The sequence below is a fragment of the Scylla paramamosain genome, chromosome 8 (assembly GCF_035594125.1).
Source record: "Scylla paramamosain isolate STU-SP2022 chromosome 8, ASM3559412v1, whole genome shotgun sequence".
Lineage (NCBI taxonomy): Eukaryota > Metazoa > Arthropoda > Malacostraca > Decapoda > Portunidae > Scylla > Scylla paramamosain.
Window position 1 is genome coordinate 13,008,300 of NC_087158.1, and position 10,000 is coordinate 13,018,299.

Consider the following 10,000-nt stretch of genomic DNA (forward strand, 5'->3'; position numbering starts at 1 on the left):
AAACAGACAGACAGACAGACAGACAGACACAGACACACAGGGAAATATATAACTGCATGGAAGTAACAGTAACAGTAACTGCACGGAACAACAGCCACTCATAAGAGAGAGAGAGAGAGAGAGAGAGAGAGAGAGAGAGAGAGAGAGAGAGAGAGAGAGAGAGAGAGAGAGAGAGAGAGAGAGAGAGAGAGAGAGAGAGAGAGAGAGAGAGAGAGAGAGAGAGAGAGAGACGCCCGAACACACCACTGCACACCTCACCCACGGCCAGCGGAATGGAAAATAAGGGGAAGCAGTAGAGACCCACACTGCCCGAAAACTGCACGTGTCAAAAAAAAAAAAAAAAGGGGGAAGGAAAAATAAAAAAAATTAAAAAAAGTTGTCACGCAGAATTCCATATTGTTTCGTGTACTGAGGTGGAGGTATACTATATTTCTGCATTTTTCCCTTCTTTTTTATTTTATTTTATTCACCGACTGACTGACTGACTGGGCGTGTGTGTCTGTTTATCTGTCTGTCTGTCTATGTGTGTGTGTGTGTGTGTGTGTGTGTGTGTGTGTGTGTGTGTGTGTGTGTGTGTGTGTGTGTGTGTGTGTGTGTGTGTGTGTGTGTGTGTGTCTCTGTGTGTGTGTGTCTGTGTGTGTGTGTGTGTACGTATGTCTGCATATATATATTGCCAGAGCAGTTTTTCTCGATTAGTTTATTTTTTCAGTTCCTATTCCTGGACAGTCAATTTGTATTTCATTTCGGCATAAGAGTATTCAGAATTTGCAGCGTGAACTTTTTTCATTAACCTTTGGCGTATTTTTAAGCCCTTCGCCTTTCGCTCCCCATCCGCGCCCCAGTCACCCCGCCTCCTCCCCCTCTTCCTCCTCCCTCTCCTCCACCTCCAACTCCACCTCCTCCTCTTCCATCCCCAACCCCCCACACCCTCCCACGCTTACCTTTGCTTCCAATACTGTGTAACTAATTCCCGGCAGGAGAGAGAGAGAGAGAGAGAGAGAGAGAGAGAGAGAGAGAGAGAGAGAGAGAGAGAGAGAGAGAGAGAGAGAGAGAGAGAGAGAGAGAGAGACTCGCTTTAAAATATTTAGCAAAACAGGGCCCACTTTTTTTGCACCCTCCCTCTCCCTCAACACGTCCCCATCCATCACCTCCCTTATACATACACAGACCCCTCCCATACCACCCCACCATCACCTCTGCCTCCTCCACACCTGTCCATATGTCACCTTTATGCTAACCCGTAACCCTCTGCTCACCTGTCTTTCCCTATACACGCCCTACACACCTGTCTACCAATCATTGCTCCCATATGCACACGCCTCTCTCCCCATAATTTCCTACAGTGGTTTCGTCCCTACGCCTGTACCTGCAATTACACGTTGTTGTTTTTTATGCGTGATTTCTTAATTACATTTGTTACTGTATGGAAAAGTTTTGTTAAAAATGAATTCTGGTATGTTTTTTGTTTTTTTTACTTTATTGTGTTTTTTTTTTTTTTAATAGGATTAGGGAAGTTTGTCAAGATGGTCATCATTAAAAAGATAGTTAAGATGGATAGCTACGAAAATAGTTAGCAAGATATGTAGTTAGTTAAAAAAAAAAAAAAGTAAATATAAAGTGAAAAAAATGGTTGAGAAAAAAAGAGAAAAGATTAGATAATTATGATGACAGTTAAGAGGGTACTTAGTTAATAGAATAATTAAGAAGATAAATAACAAGGTTCTCCAAAGACAAAATAGCATAAAAGACATGAATAAACTAATAATTTAAAAAGTTTAGCATATCTATCGACACTTGGAAATCAGATGACAAAAACGCAAAAAAAGAAAAGATAAATAAGACAAATATTATACTACAAAATTAATAACCAACACACACACACACATACACACACACACACACACACGGCACAAAGAGCAAAAAAAAAAAAAAGACTCCCTCACCACCCCGCCACACTCCTACCCATCAATTAATGAAAAAACTGAACACATGAAACTCAAAGAGACCAAATCAAAAAGGCAAACGAAATAATTAACGCAATACGAGTTGGAGGCGGCGAGGGAACGCACGAGGATTAGACTTTTCGATTTACAGAGCATGCAATGACGTGGTGGTGGTGGTGGTGGTGGTGGTGGTGGTGGTGATCGAGCTATTGGGAAAAAAGAGTAACTGATCTCACACACACACTTTTTTTTTCTCCCACCCTCTCCCTTTGAGCATTTGATGAAAAATTCTCAATACCTTTCCTATTTTCCTTCATTTTTTTCTTCTGTAACCTTCATCTCTCTCTCTCTCTCTCTCTCTCTCTCTCTCTCTCTCTCTCTCTCTCTCTCTCTCTCTCTCTCTCTCTCTCTCTCTCTCTCTCCCCTAACCTAACCAAACCTAACCTAGCATAACCTATCCTAACCTAACCTGACTTGACCTAACTTAGCCGAACCGTTGATGTTACAGCAAAGCGCTATTTTCGGAAACTGCAGAAGAAAAAGAAAAAGAAAAACAGGAAATGAAAGTAAGTGGTGGTGGTGGTGGTGGTGGTGGTGGTGGTGGTGGACATGGGTCAGACTCCTCGCCTACTGAAGTAATAAAGCCCGGAGTCATAACTAGAAGGTGACAGTGAGGCGAGGGGCAGGGAGAGCCGCTGGTGTGCCGCGATATATACATTCCACAATTAGCGAGAGGGGGATTTCAAGTTTAGAAGAACATGAACAAACTGCAGCTGACCTGTTGGATCTTAGCACTTGGAGGGAGGGAGAGAGAGAGAGAGAGAGAGAGAGAGAGAGAGAGAGAGAGAGAGAGAGAGAGAGAGAGAGAGAGAGAGAGAGAGAGAGAGAGAGAGAGAGAGAGAGAGAGAGAGAGAGAGAGAGAGAGAGAGAGAGAGAGAGAGAGAGAGAGAGAGAGAGAGAGAGAGAGAGAGAGAGAGAGAGAGAGAGAGAGAGAGAGAGAGAGAGAGAGAGAGAGAGAGAGAGAGAGAGAGAGAGAGAAGGAAACTAGTAGGAGGGCATACAAACTGTCAGACAAAAAAATAGAGTTTATATCAACAGACACAGACACACACACACACACACACACACACACACACACACACACACACACACACACACACACACACACACACACACACAGCAATCTCAGACTTACATCAACGCCATACAATAACATGATAGAGAAAACTTTTGTGTCCATTTAATGAAATATGGCACCCATCATCCGTAGACTAGAATAAATGAGAACGATGAAAAATCCTGAGAAGACAATCCTGAATCTGAATACAAACACGGATCCGCACAAGAAATCTAATCGACTGCTCCGTTGATTGATTTTTGAGACAGGAAAAAGAAACACCAAACATTGAAACCAAAGACATAAAACAAAGCAAGAAACAAAACCAAACACCCAAAAGATAAACAAGACACAACTAAAGGAAGAGAAAAATAAACTGAGAGACTGTGAAACAAACAGACAAAGCAAAGAAACACCAAACACAAACATAAATCAAGACTCAAAATAAAGCAAACAAGCACATCAAATCAATATCAAGATGAAAAACAACAACAACAACATCAACAACAACAACAATGCCAGCAACAAACCCTCACACTTACACATCCACATAGTCACCGCAAGAAAAAATAAAACAAAACTAAAGGCGAAAAAAAGAGCGAGCGCGAGAGAAATAAAACGTGTCGGTTCATGTATTAGGAAATTAGAGGCAGCAGGCGCAAGGCTCTGAGATCTACACTATTGACGGCGCCATAAATAATTGCCACGAGCAGACTGACTTCATCCCACTCTAATATTAAAGACGACCAGGCAGTAACACCGAGAGAGAGAGAGAGAGAGAGAGAGAGAGAGAGAGAGAGAGAGAGAGAGAGAGAGAGAGAGAGAGAGAGAGAGAGAGAGAGAGAGAGTATACCCACACCTTTACAAATCACACCTGTTTCTCACCTGCGCTCCTGTCTCTATATGGCAACACTGCTAAAGCTTGCTCTGATACCATAATACGAGGAGGAGGAGGAGGAGGAGGAGGAGGAGAGGGTGGGAGGGTTGACGTGATATATATGCTAATATCTTGTTAGTGTTATGATCAAGACGCCTGATTAGTGTGTGTCCCTTTGATAACTGGTCCAGTGAGCTAATTTGTTTCTCCTGTGTGTGTGCCGTGTGCTGTGTGTGTGTGTGTGTGTGTGTGTGTGTGTGTGTGTGTGTGTGTGTGTGTGTGTGTGTGTGTTTGTGTGCGGGCGCGCGCGTGGTAATTCGAAGCTATATGTGCACGTAATTGAACAACAAATCCCTTGTATTCCGACTTGCTATTCTGGTTCTTGAATTACCCACCTAAGTATATTAGTACATCCACCTACCTGCCATGTCTCTCTAAGTGCACCTCCACCCCTTCTGCCTTTACACAATAGTCGCCTGAACACCCTCCACCTTTCTACACCTGTATCTCACTTATCTATCCTCACCTGCCCACCCTCGCTTGTCTATTACACTACCACACACTGCTTCCTTTCATCTTTCTACTCCTGCATCTTACTAACCTGTCTTTACAACAACTCACTCACACCTTACCTGTTTCCTTCACCTATCTGTACCTGCACTACAACATACATACCTGTATCTAAAATTTATCTAGACACCTGCTCCTTTTAACTATATTCCTTCACTCACCAGTCCTCCCTATCCACGCAATCACACACACACACACACACACACACACACACACACACACACACACACACACACACACACACAACGTCAAATCCCACGCGAGGCGCCACCGTAAAACGTTCCTTTCTTGGCACTGCTGGCACTTCCGGACTCCTGACATTTCGACAGACATTAAAACTAAAATTAGAGAACCACTGTAATGTATGAACGCCAGCAGCAGCAGCAGCAGGAGAAGGAGGAGGAGGAGGAGGAGGAGGAGGAGGAGGAGGAGGAGGAGGAGGAGGAGGAGGAGGAGGTGGTGGTGGAAGCTATATTCCCGCACCATGTCAGGTCTCGTCCCGCGGCGCCCTTAGGGAATGGCACGCCCTTGTTCCGATGGTTGCCGCCGAGTCTTCCGTTCCATCAAGAGAAACTGAATATCACGACCCTTATTTACACACACACACACACACACACACACACACACACACACAGGGACAGCTCCTCTTTACACGCCCACAACTCCACCTGTCTCCACTCTTACCATCCACACAGGCACCACATCTATCACTCCCACTTTAAATAAACCCTGTACTCCACTCTCACCCGCCTTCACGCACCCATACGCCCATTCTCCATCGCTGACCTGTCAACCGCCCGTGTTGTAGGTAAGATCCGCAGAGCCGCGATGCCCAGCGAGTATTAAACCTTTTGAGGCGCCGCGACGAGCAGCCTTTGGGGATCATTAAAGCTCAACTCTGGCAGGAGGCGGCGACAGAGGTGACCCCAACCAGCTCATGCATGAGTTTTTGTGTCCTCGCCATTATCTTGTTAGGTTGGAGGTTAATGATCACAGTGTTCTACCTGTGTAAATTTGAATTACACTTAGTTAAACTCAAGTTAATTAAGATAAAGTAAGATCAGATGTGTATGTTGTGTACAGTAATATTGTAATAGCATACAATATGAAATTTGTTTTGGCCTCATTGCTCATCTGCACATCTATATCGACTCAAGAGTAAGAAAGTTGTGCATGTTCTTAATGGGCAAATACTTATGTGAGATGCCCGCTACACCTTAAATATTATTTGTGTATTTCTCGTGTACAAACTTTAAATAGATACAAAGAAATATAAAGGAAAACAAATAGCAACAGATCTTGAGGTCCTCACTAAGCTGTTAGCATTCCCGCACTAAGCAGAGACAGGACAACCGATGAGAAAAGAATTTTTACCCAATTAAGTAAAGTCAAATCGGTTTAATCTAGAGATTACAAGTGAAATAAGATAACAGCTTATAAACTCCAGGCTAATCCCAAGAAACACAAATTTTAGATGTTCGAGTAAAATGCATATAACTGTTAGTATACTTAAGCCTTTCACTGCGATACGAAACAATTGGCAGCACCAGAAGCAATGCGTGAAGTCTTTATAAGCATCTACAAGAAAAATTAACGATGAAAAGAAAACATTTTACAATTTCTTCCCAGTTCAAAGATTTGACGCGGCTGTAGAATAAGTGAAGGTGTCTCAAAGTGACTGGTAATTAAGGAACAGTTTATCAAGTTGAAGTCAAAGGGTTAAGCGAATACAGACAATATAGGTACAATAAGAATAAATGATAAGTCGGTCTGTCTTCAATTACGTTTTCTTAATAACTCACTGCTTTGTGTCGTTCATCGGTCCGTCGGTCCCTACGTCCTGGCGACATGAACCATTAGAAGAGTCACTCCCTGGTCGTCCTCAATGCTTGATGTACAAACAACTGACGTCACTAACGAGCGCCCCTCCTACCACGAGATTTACTGCATAAGGGTCTTGTTTCTTTCGCCTCCATTTCTTGCCTTTATGCCTCGTGTTCCCATTCCTCGGTAACACCAAGGAAGTCCTCACCCACACAGATATGTAGGTGAATATTAGCTGATCCCTTCCTGTCCTATACAGATAGATGGATGAATCGATAGACAGATAGACAAATAGATAGACAGATAGATATATAGATAGATAAAAGATAGATAGATAAGACATATTTTATTAATCACTTCCTCGCCCACACTGACACATATAGATATTTTATTGATCCCTTCCTTGCCCACACAAGTATTTTACTGATAACTTCATCATCCCCATATACAGAGATACAAAGATAGATAGATAGAATGATAGATATATAAACATTTCATTGGCCACAGCTATAATTCACATAATACATTAAATGAACATAGATTCACAAAGTATATACATATTTACATAAACGAAGTACATGTAATCATCAAATCTGTAATCCACAAACGTCCATACAATGACTAGAAGCAATAATGACAGTTTCCCTTCTCATAATCACAATTACAACTGAATTATGTCATGAATCATTTTATAAACAAACTAATAAGAAAACGATCCTAAAACACACACACACACACACACACACACACACACACACACACACACACACACACACACACACACCACTATTTCAGCTCACCACACACACACACACACACACACACAGCCTAACTATTCCAGCTCACCACCACCACTACTACCACAACTACTACCACCACCACAACAATAATAACAACCACCACTACAATTATAATTACGGAAAAATAAACTCATCTCAATGTCAGTCATTCAGTCAATCAGTCACGCACTGTCCGTCTGCCTGTCTGCCTGTCTGTCTGTCTGTCTGTCTGTCGCATCCCTCCTGCTCCCCTCTTTCTCTTCCTCTCTCTAATTGAAGCGCACCTGAAAGCCTTATCAAAAATAAATAAACCACATCCACGAACAGTAAAAACGAGCAGATATATCTCGCGGGCGTTTGTGATGCAAAAATACCGCGATTTACACCCAAGTTCAGGAGTGTGATCGGCGCGTTTATATACCTTAGGGGAAGGAAAGCCACCCACGGGAGCAGCATGAAAGGTCACGAATACCACGCCATGTCACCCGAGGGAGGCCAGCGACCTTCAGGGATGCAGACGAAGGGCGGGAGGTGGAAAGACTGGCACGAGAGGAGAGGAAAAGGGAATTTAAGGCAATGAAGGATTAAAAAAAGTGTATATATATATATATATATATATATATATATATATATATATATATATATATATATATATATATATATATATATATATATATACACACACACGAGTGATAAATGGAAGTAAAGAAAAAGGAATGGCGATATTGATACGAGAAAATAGAAAAAAAAGGGAAATAGGAAATAAGTTAATAGGGAAACTGGTACGAGAGGTTAAAGATGGGGAAAAGAAAAGGTAATAAAAGGTTAAGGGAGGTATTTAGAGGAATGAGAATGTGAAATAAAAAGAGGTGAATAATTAAAGATTGTAATGGATTGAAACAAAAATAAAAAGTAAATGGGAGACTAGCACATTATGAAAGCGAAGGAAAACAATAGTTAGAGCCAATGAAGGGTTAAAGAAAGTATAGAAAGGAATGGATATGGGAAAGAAATGGAGGTCAATGGGGAGAATGGCACGAGAAAAGGAAGATAAAAAAAGGGTTGAGAAAATAAAGGGTTATGGGGATTATTTATAGGAATGGAACTGAAAAAAAAAGTGAAAGGGTAGATAATGAAAACCTGTACCCAGAAAAAGCATAAATGAAAGGAAAGGAGAAAGAAAGAAAAGAACTGATAATACAGCTAAACGGGAAGAAAGTGAAGATAGGAAAGAAAATGAAAGGTTAGAAAGCATAAATATAAAGACAAACGGAGGACGAAAAAGAAGTCAATGAAAGGACAATGTTAAGAGATATTTAAATGGAGCAATGAGGAAAGGAAGAAAAATGAGAAAAGGGAAAGAATTGAAGAAGCGTACATGTTAAAGAAATGAAGGATTGAGAGAGCACATATAGGGGAAAAAAGAAACGAGGAAAGGGTGGATGAGGAAATATTGAGTAAGAAAGGCATAGATGAGGAGGGGTGAATAAAGAAAAGGTGGAAAAGGATATGAAGAGGTGGTGAGGAACGCAACGAGCGAAGAGAAAAGAAAAAGAAAGAATGGAAAGGAAAGAAGAAGGTTATGCGATAAAATTATAAATAAAGGGTGGAAGAAAATAAATCGAATTTGGTACTCTTAAGACAGAGAATAAATAAAAAGAAAAAGAAAAAAAGAATGACGAGAGAAGAGAAGACGGGAAGGACGAGAAGAAAGAGAATAAGAATCAACAAAAATCGATAGCAGAAGAGAAGAGGAGAGAGAGAGAAGAGAATAAGTAATGATAAAGCTAAGACGGAAGAGAATAATAAATGGTGAGGATAGAAAGAAGGCAGTAAGAGAATAAGTTACTTGCTTGCTTCTTTGGTTTACTGATTGACTGTTTGACTAAAAGTAAGAAAATAAACTGCCTGCTTGTCTGATTGATTGACTGACTAACTGGTTGATTAACTGACTAAGAGAAAGAGGGTAACCTGCTTGTTTGCCTGATTGAATGACTAACTGATTGACTGACTAGTGGATTAAAAGCACCACAAGACGATCACACAGACAAACATCCTTAAACATGTCAAGCTTTGATGAGAACTAAGAGAGAGAGAGAGAGAGAGAGAGAGAGAGAGAGAGAGAGAGAGAGAGAGAGAGAGAGAGAGAGAGAGAGAGAGAGAGAGAGAGAGAGAGAGAGAGAGAGAGAGAGAGAGAGAGAGAGAGAGAGAGAGAGAGAGAGAGAGATCGTAGAGGCGGCAGTGACATGGAAGCAGGAAAGAACTTGCTAGTAAACATTAATTCCTTTGATCCTTCCTCTATTTACTCTGCTATCCTACCCCTGTCCTTCTCTCCTTCCAAACTCCCCGTACCCTTCCATCCCTCCCTGCCTCTACACATGATCAGGGCCCTTATCACCCCCTCCTCTCCTCTCCCTCTCCTCTCCTTCCCCTCTCCCTCCGGTTTTCCGTGAACGTTAAAAGCTGCACGCCCCTCCCGGAACACGCCTCGCTGCCCTTATGACACTCGCTGGTTATTTATGAGCGGCTGCCGTGTATGTGTAGGGCTGGCAAGGGTGGCACTGAGGGAGGGGAAGGGTGAAGGTGAGGTGTTGAGGTGACAGAGCTTCCTTCCTTTCCTGTTTCCTTCCCTGTTGTTCTCGTTGCATTAAGTATTCTATTTGATGTTGGCCTTATGAGAAATGTGGCTCCATCCGTGATATGCATCAGTAATGTGGCTCTCTCTCTCTCTCTCTCTCTCTCTCTCTCTCTCTCTCTCTCTCTCTCTCTCTCTCTCTCTCTCTCTCTCTCTCTCTCTCTCTCTCTCTCCGGTAATCATTGTTTCCTCATCTTGACGTGTTTCTCTCGATGATTCCCACTCGTGTGTCATTCGCTTCATCGCATCTATGAT